This window comes from Pyrgilauda ruficollis, unplaced genomic scaffold (assembly GCF_017590135.1).
Source record: "Pyrgilauda ruficollis isolate IOZ18807 unplaced genomic scaffold, ASM1759013v1 scaffold2, whole genome shotgun sequence".
Lineage (NCBI taxonomy): Eukaryota > Metazoa > Chordata > Aves > Passeriformes > Passeridae > Pyrgilauda > Pyrgilauda ruficollis.
This window is the reverse complement of record NW_024519206.1, coordinates 2,601,259-2,618,585: the sequence shown is the minus strand read 5'-3', so window position 1 is coordinate 2,618,585 and position 17,327 is coordinate 2,601,259. Positions and strand designations below refer to the sequence as shown.

At 39.7% G+C, this 17,327-nt stretch overlaps 1 protein-coding gene across 1 annotated transcript in view; it reads left to right on the top strand.

The window, feature by feature from the left end:
* Positions 1 to 497: 497 nt before the first annotated feature.
* Positions 498 to 17,327, top strand: part of CALCR (calcitonin receptor) — a 155,524-nt gene continuing 138,694 nt past the window's right edge. Inside the window, exon 1 of the mRNA XM_041466549.1 lies at positions 498 to 626. The gene's annotated coding sequence lies outside the window, so the exon portion shown is untranslated. The remainder of the gene's footprint in view (positions 627 to 17,327) is intronic.

The window sequence follows — 17,327 nt, the reverse complement described above, 5'->3', positions numbered from 1 at the left end:
AGCTCCCGGCCCCGCACGGAAGGGACCTCCGGTACAAAGAGCAGTCGGCCGGGCTGCCGTCCCCGCCTCCCCCGCGGGGACGAGGGCATGGTGGACGCGTCCCTGCCCCCGAGCCGGGCGTCTCGGCCCCACGCAGCAGGACCCCCCGTTCCTCAGGCGCTGTGTCGGGAGCGCCGCTCGGCCCCGCTCCCCGCCGCCCCCGCAGCGCCGGCTCCGGCACGGCCGCCCCGCCGGCAGCAGCGCCGGGAGCCGCTGGAGGCGGGGGCGGGGGAGGCGCTGCCGCCGCCGCCGGGCGGGCTCCGGCCGCCCCGCACCGACGTCGGCGCGAAGCCCCGCCGCGCCCGGGGTGGAGCGGGGAGTGGGCGCGTCGCGGGGGAGAGGAGGCAGATGCTTCCCGAGGCGCAGCCCCGCCGGAGGGGCTCGACCCTGGCTAGTGCCTGTCCGCCCCCTCCGGGACGCGGGGACCCACCGGGCGGGTGTCGGGGAGCGGGCAGCGCAATGCGCCCCTCTGAGGAGTGAAGGGGCGGCCGGGCTGCTCCGGTGCGGGCGCGGAGCCGCCGCGGAGGTGGCCCGAGGTGACGGGAGGACGGGAGAGGTGCCGCGCCAGCGTCGGTAGCGCTGCCACCGTAAGTCCCGGCAACTTCGTCGCCTGCCCTTCCTCACCCGCCGCCCCCGGGAGAGCGGCCACAGGGCAGGCGGGGCGGGAGAGGCGCCGGGGTCCAGCGAACCCGCGGGGCAGGAGGGAGCGGGGTACCGGGAACCTCTGAATAACACAGCCTGTGTCTGGCAGTGCACCCAAAAAGAGAGGGGGAAGAGGGAGTGGGTTGTAGGAGCTCCGACCCGCTGCGGCGGCGTGTGCGGTGCACCCCGTGGGAAGGGGCGAGGGACCGGAGCTGGCGGTCGGGGCGCAGAGCGGGGACGGGGCACGGTGGATCCCGGAGTTTCCGCTGCGGCTTCTGCGCTGGCGAGCAGGTCACTGCCGGTAGCATATCGGTTATAGAGCAGCCGCTCTCCGTGCTGGAAGTACGGCGCGTTTAAATGACACCTGAGTCACTAGTTCGTGCTTCTCAGGCACGTCAGATATTACCTCCGTGTTATTTTTCATCTTCTGGACCGATATCTGTACTTATTTTGGCGTTTCACACGACAAATGTAATAAACAACATTAGTAGATTTCAGAATATTGCCATTGATGACGGGTAGATTGATGTATGAGGCTATTTACTGAATGTGTCCAAGTACAATATAGTGCCTGCCAATTTTGTCTTCAAATTGCTATATTGATTTCATTCTTGCAGGTTTTTTATGACAAGGCTAATGTAGTTGACAATTTGCAAAGGAAAGAAAAACTTCTGGTTTATTTTAGTAACCGAATGGCAATTGTACCTGAAATGATGAATGAAAATATCATTCATAAAAAGAGCAAATAGAAAGATGTGTATCCTAAGACCTCTTGAAGTCAATATTGTCGATATCTAAGAGATGTCTTCCTGCCAAGCTTTTACATACACTGGCAACCCTTGAACTTCATAAGGATAATGCAGTGTGTGATATTCTTCTCAGGACTGTGCACTTTAGAGTTAAGTCATCTGATTAGAGGGAGTTTAGAATTAATTAAACAAGACATCACAATATAATGCCTTTGCTTTTTTATAGGCACTGAATGAAATTAAGGTCTTGCTTCCGGTCCTTTTCCCCTTCAGTGGTTGAAGGATGATACTGTGGGGGGAACCCTTGTGTTTGGTCAGTGAAAGGGTTCCTATGCTGCTTTAGGGCTGAGTGTATCAGGGCTGACCGGGATGACATTTCTTTGCTGCCAACAGCTCAAACTGCAGGTGGTGTTGAGCTGAAGAGGGAATTTAATTTACCTCTCAGAATCCTAGGCATAATTGTCAAGTAGGTAAATTAAATACAGGAGAGCTAATACTTCATTGTAATGTCTTCAGACAGATGATAACCTTTGCTGGTATGCAACTTTTGCTAAGCTACCACTCTGATGCTTACTATAGCTGTCATATGCTAGCTGACACGAAATAGTTCTGAATGAACTAATGTGTTTCTGTATCTACTGGCATGTATTAGAGTATGCAAACTTCGTAAATCTTGGACAGATTTTGGTCCTGTTAAGATAAATGGCAAAATCCCAATTAACCCCTCCAAAGGATGGACTTCACCATAGGTCTTCATTATCATTTATACTGAGTGCCAGCCAAATTTACTTAGAAATTCAAGTGGCAATGTTTAAATCCTGCTGGTGATGGCACTTCAAACAACTCTACATAGTACTGCTTTAGAATCATAGATAAGAGCCACACAGATCTTAATAGTAGTTTTAAAAAGCTATATAGAATAAACTGTATTGTGCTTTCAAGAGGAGTAGGCAGTTCAGATTTGTCTTACACTCCAGTTTTTATGTTTCATCAGACTCAATCACTTTTTCATAAAAAAGTTGGATTGCAGTTTGCATGTGCACCTTATTTTAACCAAGGTATTCAAGCAGCACAGAGGGGACTATTTTCTGATTATTTTGTTTGTGGCAAAGAAGTTTAGAAGTAAACTGCTAAATATTTGAACTGCTATAAAAATTTCAGCAAACAACTGAGCCACGTTAGAGTTTAGTTCTCTGCGGTTCATAAGCTTTGTTGAGAGATGAACTGGAGCACCTTTTCTAAAAATCTTAATGAAATAGTAATGAATAATACGTTTACAAGGATTAGCTTCATAAACTGACGGAATCTAGTTTAGCAAACTTTTTCTTTGCATGTCTACAGCTGAGTGATTTTGAAAAGCATCTGAAAAAGTGGAGAATTTTCATTAATGATGAAGACAATGTTCCGCAGAGGGTTTGATGATTTTTTTTAATTCCAGCTCTCTTCTAGATCCAGATAAAATGGGATAACGTTTAAAACCTAGCCAGCTGATTTTCATCTGTATCTCTAGACCTATGAGAAGCTGCATGCAAGTCCTGTTACATAATAATAGTGATGTGACCAACATATCTGTCAGTAATTCCTACTAGTTTTGTATAAGTGAAAATGGAGGAAGAGAGAGCATATCATGACTCAAAGTTCCTGAAAAATCATTAGATAGGAAAGAAGACTTTTCTATGTTTTTTTTTTTTTTTTTTTTTTTTTTTAATGCATGCAAATAGAAGTTTTGTGAAAATAAGTAACTAAATAATTGAGCTATACTTGACTGAAAGTTATGCTAGCAAGTACAATAAAATACAGTTTTGAAAGTGATAGTTGGTTCTATGTATTAGTAAGCTGGTTAGCTCAGTTTTGTTTTATTTCTGGTAATAAATGTTTGGGTCCTAACTGTTTTCATTTGTCAGTATTTAAACTTATATTAATGTGGGCACAGATCTTACCTAGGCCTTTCAGGAGCAATCCTGTTACGTGCTGAGCACTTACAGCCATTGTGTTAGAGTGCCATCCAGTCAGCTCCCTACCTAGAACTACACACAGAGTTAAATTCACTCTCTTGAAAAATTTGCAGTGTAAATAGTCAAGAAGGTCTAAGACATCTAGCCAAAGGCCAGACGATGATCTCGGTCTGAAACATGAATACTTTGTATGTAACAACGGTAGACTGTGCACCTTTTAAGAAAATTAAATGCTAATTGATTCTTTGATGAAGGTACCCAGAAATGAATGACCAATACCTTAAGGTTGTATGTTATTTCACACTGATCTTATTTTCTTCAGTATTAATCTGTATATTTAGTAGCATTGGCCTTCAATAGAACAGCATATAACTGCACATTGTTTTATATTGTTTTTTGTTCTTATACCCACTTGTCATTGACATTGCTTTTAGCCACTTCAATGGAGTGAATTTCGAAGTAACTTAAATGAAGAGACACACTGAACTGCTCACATGAAGTACTACCTAATATAAGATAACCATAGCAGAGGGAATTGTCCATGTCTCAGTTAAGAATGAGCGCTGCTAACACTGTTGGGCTTCACCTGGAAGTTACAACTGGAAAATCCAAGTTTCCTGCTAAGTGTAGTTACAGCCATTTCAGATTAACACCTTTCTAATCGAGGTGGTATCCACAGATGCCACAGGAATCTTTCTTCAGGGCATCTTCTGAACAAACCAAGGATATGGTCTTGCCTTACAACTGAACCTGTGAGCTGTTCAGTTGGCTCCATGCTTTTGAGGTGACTCAGTTAAGGAGCATGGGAAGGACCTGGGGGTGATAGTTGCCCTCTGACAGTGAGCTCCCTTTGACTCTTTGTGCTGCTTTGTATGGATGTATGCAAAGATTTACCACTTAACCAAGGAAGTACAGGAAGTTTGGGTGTTCAGACATAAGAAGAAAGTGTAGTCAATTGTCATAGTTGATAGGGGATAGCACTGCTAACAAGAGTACATGTCAAGCACATCAGAGGTATGCTGCCGTGTGTTTTTCCATGGTTCCCAAAATGCCTTTGGAATTAGGATCATATGACAGACAGAAGAACTGTAACTGGTTTTAGCAAGTTACATGATGAAGTGTAGTCCTGAAAGGTGGCTTTCTACAAGGATCAGATTAACCTGTGTACCAGAGACTGAGGAAACATGCGGGGAGGAAGAGTCCAGGGATGGATGGATGGATGGATGGATGGATGGATGGATGGAGCAGTACTCATTTTCTAACCTGTCGATATTGTACACAAAACAAACTGAAAAATGCAGTTTGTGTAAGTGCAGCTTATCTTACTGCACCTCAACACAATGGCCATACTCCTTTTTCCAAGGTTATCGTGTGGGGTTCAGGGAAGGTGACATGGTGTGGCATCTGGACCCTGGCTTTGTTATCACTTATAATATAGAAGACCTGACATCGATTTGGCAGAATGGCTGTTCTCACCACACTCTTAGGAGTGTTTTTTGAAACAGGCATCCATTTCAGTTTAGTATGTCACATTTCAGTGTTGCAGTTTCATGTGACACTGTTTAGCAAATAATTTCTTGCTTGGTCATATCCAGCAGAGTATATAAGAACCAAATCACTTTGCCTGTGGTTTTTGATGAATAATGTTAACTATTACCAAGAGTTACATGAATAATACATTCAATGAATTCGAATAAATAAGCAGTATTTTTAAATCTATTGTTTCACTGCATTTTATTCAAGATAGCTCTAATGGTATGTACTTTCAATGAGCATTAAGATATGACGTAAACATGTTGGTGGGTTTTACATGTTTATTTTGTGATGTCCTCATTACCTTGGGGTAAAGCAGGAGTTACAAAATTGTTATTATTCAAAAGGTGGTGTTTGAAATGACTTTCTCTTCCTGGGTGGTCTATAAAGTGCTTAACTGCCCCTCAGTAATTAGAAAAAAAGATTTTTATTCTGGTTATTTCTTCTAGAAATTGAACATCCTGAAGGCAATGCCAAGTGAGTTTACAGACATATTTGGAGGTTGTTCGAGTCAAGATGAATTGTGCCATGTCGTCAGAGTTGTCTTCTCAGAATTAAGCTGACAATTAATAATACCTCTTTTTAATATATTACATGCCTTTTAAAACACAGTATTGCCATTACAAAGATGTCAAAGCTTCATAATTAAGACTGTGCTGAGATATACTTGTAAGAGAAAAACAAACTAAACTTCTTTTTTGTCTTTCATTACTGACTGGAATGAGACTTCGCATTTGGCAGTGCCCCTTCAAAGGTCAATTTTCTGCTTGTGTTTTTTTAATAATGAAATATTTACTTGCTTTTCAGTGTTCACATAACAAAAACTTCTGTAATTCGTGGCACTGTTTAGAGCTTGATGGAAGACAGGGAAAGGTAACTACAGACTGAACAAATTCATAGAGTGAATTAGCTACTTCTGTTTCTCTCAGGAAGCACCGAGGCATTATCTAACAACAGAAAGCTCAAGTGATTGTAGCATCTAAGCTATGATGTATGCAGATGGATGACTCTTTTTTTAGCCTTGATTTCCCTCCAGCTGATATCAGCAATGAGTGTTAACTGGTTAGAAAAATCACAGGTAGCTCTTCAGTTGTATTTTATTTGTATCTTGATGTTCCCTACAAGTTTTTTGTGCCAGAGCAGTTATCTGTAGCAAATCTAGCTATCATGATTTAAGGGAATCATAGAATACCAGGTTGGAGAGAAGCTCAACAGGAGCTGGCCATGTGCTCATGCAGCCCAGAAAGTGAGACGTGTCCTGGGCTGCGCAGAAAGCAGCGTGAGGGCAAGGGAGGTGATTCTTCCACTCTGTTCTGCTCTTGTGAGACCCCACCTGCAGGGCTGCATCCAGCTCTGGCACCACAAACATAAGAAGGTTGTGAACCTCTTGAAGCAGTTCTGGAGAAGGGATGTGAAGTTGATCAGAGGGCAGGAACGCCTCTGCTGTGAGGACAGGCTGAGAGGGTTGGGGCTGCTCAGCCTGGAGAAGAGAAAGCTCCAGGGAGACCTTATAGCAGCCCTCCAGTACTTAAAATGGGTCAACAAGAGGGCTGTTGTGACAGGACAAAGGGGAATGTCTGTAAACTGAAAGAGGATAGATTTAGATTGTCTCACAGGAAAAAACTTTAGATAAGAGTGATGAGACACCAGAATGGGTTGCCCAGAAATGTTGTGGATGCTGCATACTTGGAAGTGTTCAAGGCCAAGCTGGATGTGGCTTGTGATCTGTGAAGAAGCAAAATAAGTCCTCAAAATTATTTTTCTGTTTAAATTTACCCCCATTATTCAACTAATTATTATTAGTTCAGTGTCAAACTGGTGATGTTTTACTCTTCCTTCAGTACAAAATCTCTTTATGTCTCACTTTTGCACAAGCTATGCTCTTTTGAACAGACCTATCACCATATGATTTTTTTTCCAACTTTATTTGAAATATGTCTCTGTTCACATAATCTTAGTGCCCTGTAGCCTTAGTCTGTAACTTGTGTTCTGTAGTCTTACTTACCTGTACTGTGCAGGTGCTTCATCACTAGTCCTCTCTCTTGCTTTTCACTTCCTTTTCTTTGCTGAAACATGATGGTGTAATTTGCCATTGATGGTGTAATTTGCCATATGCCAGCTAAAAAGCAGATGGTAAGCATCTCTTAATGGGTAAGTATGATTCCTCATGGAAGAGGTATGAATGCTATCCCACAAAGTTACAGATCTTTTTATGTTATGGGCTAGCATCATCCATTGTAGTAATATGAACACAGAAGATATTAGGTGATCTTTACATTGCCATGTATATACTATACACATATATTAGCTATACTAGCTCAATAAACAGGTGAGCATTTCATACTCTTAAATATGCTGTGTGCAATCTCATCCAGCCTTAAATATTGAAGGACAAGAGAGAGAGGATGCTCTCACCTTTGCTACTTGGATTGCTTAGAGAAACTTTGTGGAGTTTTTTGGATTTGGTAAAAAAAGGTGTCTATGACTGATGAGTGTCCTCATGTGACTGGAAGTTGGATCCCTCTGGATAAGAACTCCTTTTGTTCTCACCAGCCAATCCAGCTCCTCATGGGGTCTTCATTTTCTTTTGTCTTCAAAACAATACAGAAATGGAAGGTAAGTTTACTGCTGTTATCCTCAGTTATGCTGTTGCTGCAGAGGTGGAAACATTGGACTGAAGGATATGGGATGTAGAAGTTGCATCAAATAACACAAAATTTAAAGAGTGAAATGTTTTGGAGGAAAGGGGAAAGGGAAAACTCAGAAGGAAGAGGTGTTTTGAATGCTATATGCACCTGAGCATTTGGTGGTAGAGATGAACAGGGAAGTTATCCTACAAAATGCCTGATTAGCTGATAGGTAGCACTGTCTTCCATTTACTTATATTGTAGCAGGGGAAATTCCATTTACATTTCAAAGGGCAGTTTAGTCAAACTAGCTTAGAGAATCTCTGGTAAATCTTTGGCTTTGCTTCAGGGTGTTTAAGAACATTGAGAAACTGAAAGAGTAAGCCATAGACAGCTGATCACAGGCTCCTTACTGTGCAGAGTTGTAGTGCTTGGAATTTAGCAAGTCCTCTAAGTTCTGGTCTTGATTAAAACTCGGTGATGGGCAGCAAATGGTGTGAGTGGAGATTTCCTTTAATGTTCTCGAGATCATTCCACAACTACAGACTGCTGAAGGGTCTGACTCTTTTAAGCCTTTGAGCTATTTTCTGTTGGAATACAATGTTTTCTTCTGTGTTCAAATGTTGCCAAGTACGTTTTGGGTTGAAGCAGGATCAAGTAATAAATAATAATCATTGTTACCATATGTTCTCACAGATAAAGCAGACCCAGTATTTTCTTGTCAGCTATTTTTTCTTGCATTTTTTTGGTTTTATTGTTTCAGGGTATTTGATAGTGCATGCTTCCTAAAGACTGGAGTAATTTCACCACTGAAAAGAAAACAAGTAGTTGTGGATTTATAAGTGTTTAAATGCCTGCTGACTTTATTGGCAATCAGACCTGAAATGTTTTGGAAGAAAAGTGTTTATCCCATGAAATGCCTGATGTAATCAGAGGTTATCACTGGATAAACCAGTAGGTAGCCACAAAATAAATTTATCACTTCTTTTTCCTCTGCTGTTCAGATTTACATGCAGAATAATAAGCCAAGCCCACTCCAGCACTTTGCCATTGTTGTAGCTGTTTGATTTGTCTGCACAGTGATAGAAATTACACAAATCTTTGCATTTAAACTGGCAGCCTCCCCTTTAATAAGAGGAAAAGAAGTGGGGCTTAATGGCCTGTAGTGTGTGAGAAATGAGTGTGATTAAGTAAGAAGGAGGTAGGTGTGCATTGTATGCAGAAAGGGACCTGAGAAACCTCAAATATTAACTGAAAGTATCTCCATTCCCTTGCAAAATATTGGGAAAGTGCTTTATTAGCATCAAAGCCTATAATTTATCTACTTACTTAAATAAATTGCAACACATGGTCAGTATATTACTTGCTGTTATGTGAATCATCAAGTGCTACAGACATATCACATACCACATCAAAGAACATGTTTGATGAGAGGTTTCTTGAAGTGATGAATTATATTTTTTTTCAACTGATATGTAATTCCACATGGAGAAATCACAAGGGTTTAATATTTAAAGAAAGTTAGGTATGCAAATTACTGCAGTGTAGAATTTTAGAAATTTCAGAACTAATTTTACTGTTGAAAATGTTCAATTTTTTTGGAAGTGAAAATTAAATATATGAATTAATTACTGGATTTCAAAAATAAAATCTTGGGTTTACTATCATTATAAAACTACTTTTGCATCACAGTGCATACTTTTTTTTTTTTTTTTTTTTTTTTTTTTTTAAATTTTTTTTCTTTTTTTGAGAATGTGTTTTTTTTTTTTTTTTTTTTTTTTTTTAAATCTATCTTCAGTCTGTTGGATTTATTTGGAAAATTTTAGACAGATAATTTTCACCATCTCTGAAGATCTCCTCCGGTGCCTGATATATTCCTTTGCTTACGTTCACAAGTTCTGGTCACCCTTTTTGCCTGAGAAGTTCTTGTGCTACCATGCAGTGGAAAATGGACTTGGCAGTAGATGGCTTCTGAGTCAAGACTGAACCTTCCACATTTGTGTAAGAACACACCCACACATGTACAGCCCAGACCTTCTAGAGATTCCCTCTGCAGTCACAGTTTTGAGGTAGTATAAGCCAGTTTGTGCTGCCTAAGAGAGAGCAGAGAGAATATGCCAAAATTAAAAAAAAAAAAAAAAAAAGCAGGAAGAGGTATAAAACAGTATGGAAAATGGAAATGGTTTCACACATAGAAGAAGGATACTAGAATTAGGAGTTAGTACTGAGGACCGGTAGAGTGTGGAGTTTGGGGCAGGAGTCATTTGAGAAGGACAAGCTTGTACAACACATTAGATGCTGAGGGAGAAACTGACATTTCCAGAAACAGGCATTTAGAGACTAGCTGGGGGTAGGAACCTGCAGGACATCAGAACATTAGGAGGAAGATGCATTGGAAGAGACAGAATTACCTCCCCGCTTCCCCCCAAATATACTGGAGTAATGAAGCAGGGAAAATGAGGGCGTTAAGAAGGGGAGAAAGTGAATGAAAGGGAAAGAGATTCAAACTGCAGTGGCAGAAAGCTTGGAAGGAACCAATTCTGACTAGGAATTGTAAATGGTACTGAAAGAATGGAGAGTGGAAAGAGGTGAGAAGAAATACCTATTGTCTGGGAGGAGACAGGAGTACAACAGGAAAAAGTTCATGATGGAGAAGCTCAGAGTAGAAAGAGGCACTATCCTTGACAATGCACCAGTCATACATGACCTACCAGAGTCTCACCCATATTCTGCTGTCAGTGTCCATTTGTGAAGATTTTTGGTGAAGAACTTCTGCAGCAGAGTTTAAAGGCTCTAGTCTCTCACGAGGCATTTTCACCATGTTTCACCATGTAGTTAAAACATTGGTGTAATGGGTTTATTGTGTCAAGCTTCAGTGGGTATGGTACAGAAGCTATCTGGGAAGCTAATTAATTTTAGCAACTCTTTAGTTCAATGCATTCAGGGTGTGAGCAGGACTTGCAGACTGTAAGCTATGTACCAGTATTTATGGTAGTAATTTAAACAGACAGAAACTGGAGAAAATTTTATGCTCTTCACACAGAGAAAGGCTAGAAGTGTAGACCTTTTGAAAGAAGAAAGTTTCATTTAGTGCACAGGTTAGGTTGATGGAATCTTCTTTTTTTGCTGGACTTCAGGCAAAGAATGAGGAAGATCCTGCTTCTCATATGATTTTGTACAGAGAGATGAGAAGAATTGTAGATGTCTGTAAGGCAAAAGTTTTGAAGCTGACAGAGGAAATGTGGATAGACAGTTGGAGCAATTTGAAGTATATGGTTTCAGAGAGAGAAATTCTCTGTTGAGCAAAGAAATCTTAGGAAAGCTGAACACCTACTGAGCCCTTTGGTGTGAGTGAATCAACCATCTGAAACTGATTAAAAATAGACTGTTTTTGCTGAGGAGAGGTAAAGATGAAATAAAAGTATGAATGTTAGTGGAGGAAATTTGAACATCCTAGAATACCACTGGAATAGCTATGAAATAAAAGATACAGATCAGATGAGAGGACATTTGGTGATGACATGTAGATGATAAAATGTGGGTCAGCTGTCATTTGTGTGCACAGAGAGAAGCACAAACCAAAGTTCACATTAGAAGCATGGTCCAGAGCCACAAACCCAGCAAGTTGTCAGTTAGCATGGGAGTATCATAAAATGAAAAATGAAAAGCAGGTGTTTAAGAATATGTATGCTAAATACTGCAAAGCAAACTGAGGAGATCAAAGGTGAAAAATGTGCAGCTGAAGAATGTTGCTGGGGAAGGCAGCCAGCAGAAATGTTAATGTTAAAAAAAGGAGATTTATAGTGGTGAGGTATACATCTTTTCAAATAAATTAAGAAAAAGTAGCCATAAAAAATGAGCATCAGTACTAGGGACAAGTTTTGGGACTAACTTTAAGAAAAATTGAATCTGTGGCATACAACATGGTTAGTAATATACAGGAACATTTATCCTATGCAGATAGAAGTCCAAAGATACAAGTAAACATCCAGATATCTTTATAATAGACACTCCTGAAGAAATAATTTTGCATCAAAAGGTTAGCTATGCATTAAATTTGATAAATACATTAAAAGCAGTAAAATATTGAAAATAATATTTGTCCTGGCAGGCCTATGTAATGGTTTATGATTGTGTTTGAAAATAGAGGATGTCAACAGCTTGCTGCAGAATCTACCTAGAAGGCAGTACTGGAAGTGCACTGCTCTATGATAGCTATTTCCACTGTGAGCCCCTTGCAGTAAAGATGTTAATTATAAAAGCGAAGAAGCCATGGGAAAGGGTGCACTTGATGATGGCAGTAGAGAAGAAAAATGATAGGGTATTCCACATTTACATAGATATTAAAGAACTTTAAGGCGACGAATCAAGAACAAATCAACTCAAGAACAATCATGCAATCATGCAGGAACAAAACAACCCACTCATGCTAAATGTCATCACTTCCAGGCCCTCTGTAACAACGAAATTCATTATGTTAGATGCACAGTTTGATACTGGAAAGTCTGACAGGACAAGAAGAGCAGCTAATTAGTGCTTTCTAACACTTTATCCAGAAGGCAACATTTCAGAAAATCTGCTGGTAAATTGTTTGCGCATGATAAATCGAAGAAGAAGAAAGGTCTTGGAATAGCAGAATGTCTCACACTCTTACCAGAGTGAATGCCACTAAAATCTGGTAGTGTTAATCACATGATACTGGGGACATTTAGAAATCACAGTCAGATCCAAATCATTAGCAAGCAGATGAGTGGTAACAGTAGAGAGTGCTCTATCGGAATGGATTGCTCAGAGAAGATGTGGAATTCCCCTCCTTGTGGAGATTCAAACTAGCCTGGATATGACTCTAAATAAGCAGATCTAGCTTTGAAGTTAGCCCTGCTATGAACAGGGATTTAGGTTATCTCCAGAGGTCCTTTACAGCCAGTTTTATTCTATGACTCAGGGAATTACTGTGGTCTCGAAAGGAGGCATCCAGGCATGTCCTAAAATGGAAAAAGGAAAAGAGCAGAGGGCACTGATCTCTCCAAAGGAAATTAAATTCAGAGTAGGATAAGCAACTCACCTGCTAAGTAGCAAAAATTATGTCATCTCTGTAAGAACTTGAAGGAGGAACAGGCTTTTATGTACAATTAAAAAATAGCCTAGGAAATTTAGAAAATCGACACAGTTTACCTTGAAATAAAAGGCAACATTCCATGGGAAAATACCTCTACAGGATGTGCTGCATGAGCTGTGGACATTGCTTTTGGACAAAAGGCTAAAAGTGAATTGGACTTTTGTAATGTTGCATAAATGTACATTATGATGTACATTTATGCAACATTACAAAAGCCCAATTCACTGTCAGCTGTCTTTTAAATGCTTTTCCTTGTATGTGTTAGATATTGCTTCTTCATCCTCCATGTGTATGATATGCTGAGCTACTGAAAGCAGGTAGTAAGTTTAAGAGGTCTTTGATTAAGGAAAAAAATGCCAACCCATCAATGCAACATTGTGGAATCATAATAATGTTATCTCTCACCAAACAGCAGTAGTTTGGAGGTTAATTATTTGTCAGTGAAGCATTTATACTGCAGAAATGAGCACCAAGGAAAAAGCCATGTAGACAAATTAATAAATCTGTTTACCATGAAAGGTTTTATGTATGTACAATAAATGAGATCCACTTACTACCAGTGATAAAGTATTGAATCACTTTTCTTTAAGTGTGCACTGTTCATCCTTAAAAACCAGGGAAGAAGGATTTCAAGGGCAAAAGAAGTGTGAGAACCAGCATTTATAACTGTAGTAACTATTACCAAAAAAGGTTAAATAAAGGTTATGCAAGTGGTTTCTATCTTTAGAGTTACCTTTATAATCTTGGGAGGCTTTAATTATGACTTTATTACATGAATTTCATTTTATGGATTTAATTCCAAGAGAAGAGACCTTATATGACATACGGACACCAGTGATTTACAAACACGTAACGTGTTACAGGCAAGTACCATGTTTTTCTTTAAAAGATCTTTTAACATCAGTGAACTCAGAGTCAATGGTAAAAATATAATCCATTACTAAAAGCAAAAGTGGAAATGGAAAATAATGCAGTAATTTAAGTACCTTAGACTTAAAAAACCCCAAGAAAGCTAAATAGAATACTATTGAGAGCTAATGTTAAAGTGATCTTAATGCTGCTGAATAAAGCTCATCAATCTTCAAGAAGGTGGCAGTCTGACAGCCAGTCTGTTAGTGTTCAGGTTTAATGCTAGTCCATGAAGAACTTACATTTTCTCTGTGGGTCATTACCGTTAGCCTGATAAAAGAAGTACATCTCTGTTCTTCATACTTTGATTCCTTTTAAGGTATTTTTTTAAGAGCAGATTTCACAGACTGCAAGAGAAATGAAGTGGTGCTAGGGCATGAGGTAGCTCCCACAGCTGAAAGAACTGCCATCCTGTCAGAGAGACTGAAATGTGTCAGGGGCAGGTTTTTCTGTGACAGGACTAATACAAGATGTGATGTGTTATTCAAAGTTAAAATAGGGGATCCTGTAAAATACCTTAAGATACCTGTTTGCTTAAGACAACTCTAGAATTTTCATAGGCTTTCATACCTGTGTCAATGTCTTTTAATAAAGAGAGGAATATCTTACTGGTGAAATCCTGTTTGGTACACTGACTTCCTCAAAATCTGCTGGATCCCAAAGCAATAGGATCATTTACTAAGAACTCCCAGTTAAAAGTAAAAAAAGTGAGAGAGTCTTTTGGAGACCTCTTCAGATATCCAGATATCCAGATATCCAGATATCAGTTTGAGAAGAGATCTGGTCAAAACTGCCTTTCCTCTTTCTCCATTTTGCTTAATTTGTATGTGGCTATTCCTAAGCAGTTTTGTCCTTCTTAAATGTCTTTGATATTTCAGGATAATCCTTGGGTAGGGACAAAGCATGGGGGTGAAAAGTTTAAGAAGGTATATTTGGTGTTCTTAAAAATCAATAATTCAGAGGTTTTTTTCTTAGAATTTTATTAAAGCTGCATTTCATTAACTATTTTCCACATCCTATCCTCATTAGTATCCTCCTCCTAAGTGAAATTTTAAGGCAAATAGAGCAAGTAAGAAGCACTGCCAAACAGACAGGACAAACAAAGAACTTCTTGAGTATACAAGCTAACTTGTGTGATGAGACTTTTCCCAAGAGGAGAAAAAGGAAAATCTATCTACATTGTTTATTTAGGTAGAACTAGGGGTTTCTGTAGCCAAGACACACACTCTTAAAGCGTGGTCTATATGTTTATATGCTCTGCTATGTCAAAGGAACGAAATAGCAAAAAATCATAGAGCTCCCAAGGAGTGTGAGGTTAGAACAAGATAAGTAGGCACACCCTGGTTTGGGTAAGAAGAAAGAACTGTGTATTGGTGGATAAAAAGCACATCTGTACTGTTACCACATTAATTACTGCACCAAATACTTCTTCCAAATACAAAAAGAAAGATACTCTTAGAGGCATATCAATACCTCTTTTAAAATTAAGTAAACCAACTTTGTGACCCCTTGTACATCACACTTGTTATATCAAAGCTTAACTATCACTTGAAAAGAGTTGATTCATATGAAGTCCTCTTGGTACTGCCAGTGTAGCAAACAGTGAAGATAGTGAAAATGAGAATAGGATCTAACACAAAGACTTAAAATCTACTTATATAATTAATATTACTTTGCCTTAATCTGTTAGTGAAAAGGAATCTGGAGAAGGTAGGTATAAATGTAATCCATGTTTGTTTCAAAGTTTTTTAACTCTGCTAGAATAGAATAAATTTATCTGAATGGTGAATGAGAACGTGTCCCTCTGTTTTTTTAGTACTCTTTAACAAGATATGGGCAACAGCTACTCACTTTTCTAAAGGTTTATGTTTAATAACAGAGACTATAAACTCATTCCAATTCTGAGGATTTTTCTGGTATCTTGCAGTCCACAATTGGAAGGGGTACTAAACATAAATATACGTGGCAGTTTCCTACTAGAAAACAATATTGTAAATAACAAGGAGACCCAATAGTTGAGGCAGAACATAGTGGCTGAACAAATAAATAACAAGGCTGAAATAATCTCACAAACCCAGTAAATATAAACTCAAAGCTGAAAGTTCTTTTTTAACTTTTCTTTTTGACCACACCAAGCAGCGCCTAAAGCAAAGCCTGATTTTCCCCTAAAACATGATATTAATTCCATCATGTTTGCTAGTGTGCATCTCTGCATGTGTGTGCATATATTGCATTTTTTAATTGTTTAATTGTTCCATTTTCAATGGAAAGCCTGGACAGTACCTGTTAGCCTAATGGAGGAGAACAGAAATAATGGTAAACAGATTTTAAGATGCAGCCTTCTCATCAGGAATAGAAGCACCACGGGGAAAAAGTTAATAGGAAAATAAAAGAATAAATGCTCATGAAATATGAAATTAAATAAATAAATGCTCATGAAATATGGCTATTGCTGCTGCTACTACTAAAAGAGAAAAAGAAGAGGCATGAGAAAGCTGACAGAAAAGAAAGAAAACTCTGAGTTTGTGGAAAACCCCAAACTTAAGGAGCACTGAGAGGTTTTAATTTTAAATTTTCTTAGTCCGGTTTTAGGGAACTACCCTAAAAAGCAGTCTTTTTCAGTTTTGTCAGATCTACTTCATCTACCTCTCCAGATCACTTGCTGGAGGTTGATGAGGTGCCCGGTAGGTGGCATCCTTTTAACGCAGTGCTGGCATCAGTTGGTTTGGGTTGAGGTTGTTTGGGGTTTTTTTAGTTAAATGAATTTTTTCTACAGAATTTGAACGGATTATCACAGAACTGGCACATGCAGAAGTTATGTTGTTGCGAGGACTTTATTCAAGGCTCTCAAATTTGGCATTTCCAAGCTTAAAAAAATAAAAATCTCTATTTAGGAATCTAAATGGAAGAGAGGGACAAAGTGTTTTCCCTCATTGGTTCAGAGCAAGTTTCTGAGGGAGTTTGCAATGAGCTGTATGTTCACAGCACCTACTGAAATCACTCTGTGTTTTCTGACTTGAGGGCTCTGGTTTAAATTAAATCTTGTTTCCAGAACGTGGTGATTAGGATATCGTATTTACATTTGAGCAACTGATGCCTGAAATTGTGACATCTTATCATCTGCATTTAATTTGCCTCTGTTACATCTTGCTCATTTTTTGAATGTATTCATTTTTTTCTTCCCAAGAAATAGTGCTCATGATAGCTGGAAAGTCTGTGTGGTCACAAACTCATCTCTGCTTCAGTGTTTGCTCACAGTTCTACATATGAATGATGTCATCAGATGTAGTTTGAGCAAGAACATGCTTTGGGCTGTTAGTGTTTGGCACAGGGCATCAGTATCAGGTGCCAGCTATCCATTCAGTTACAGCAGTGCCCCCTCTGAAAGCACACAGATAATTCACATGCTGATTACAGGTGGAAAACAAACCCCCTTAACTTGTTCAGAAACCTGTGTGTAGTGGATCAGGATGTTGAGTAGCCAGGGATATCTGGGGATGTCTTGAGAGAGTGTTTCCAAAGAGCTGTTCTTCAGCTCAAACTTCACCTCCTGATCTGCTTGAAGGTTCACCTTGCTTGAAGGAAAAAAGCAGCAGAAGTTCATTGTGGCTGGAACCAAGACCAACAACAACAACAAAAAAAAAATTCTCAGCCACTGTCTAGTAATACAGGACCTGAAATAAATATACTTGGTACCTGAACAAGTCTCACTAGTTCCAAAGCTGTCTTTGCACAGAATAGGATTGACAGATCT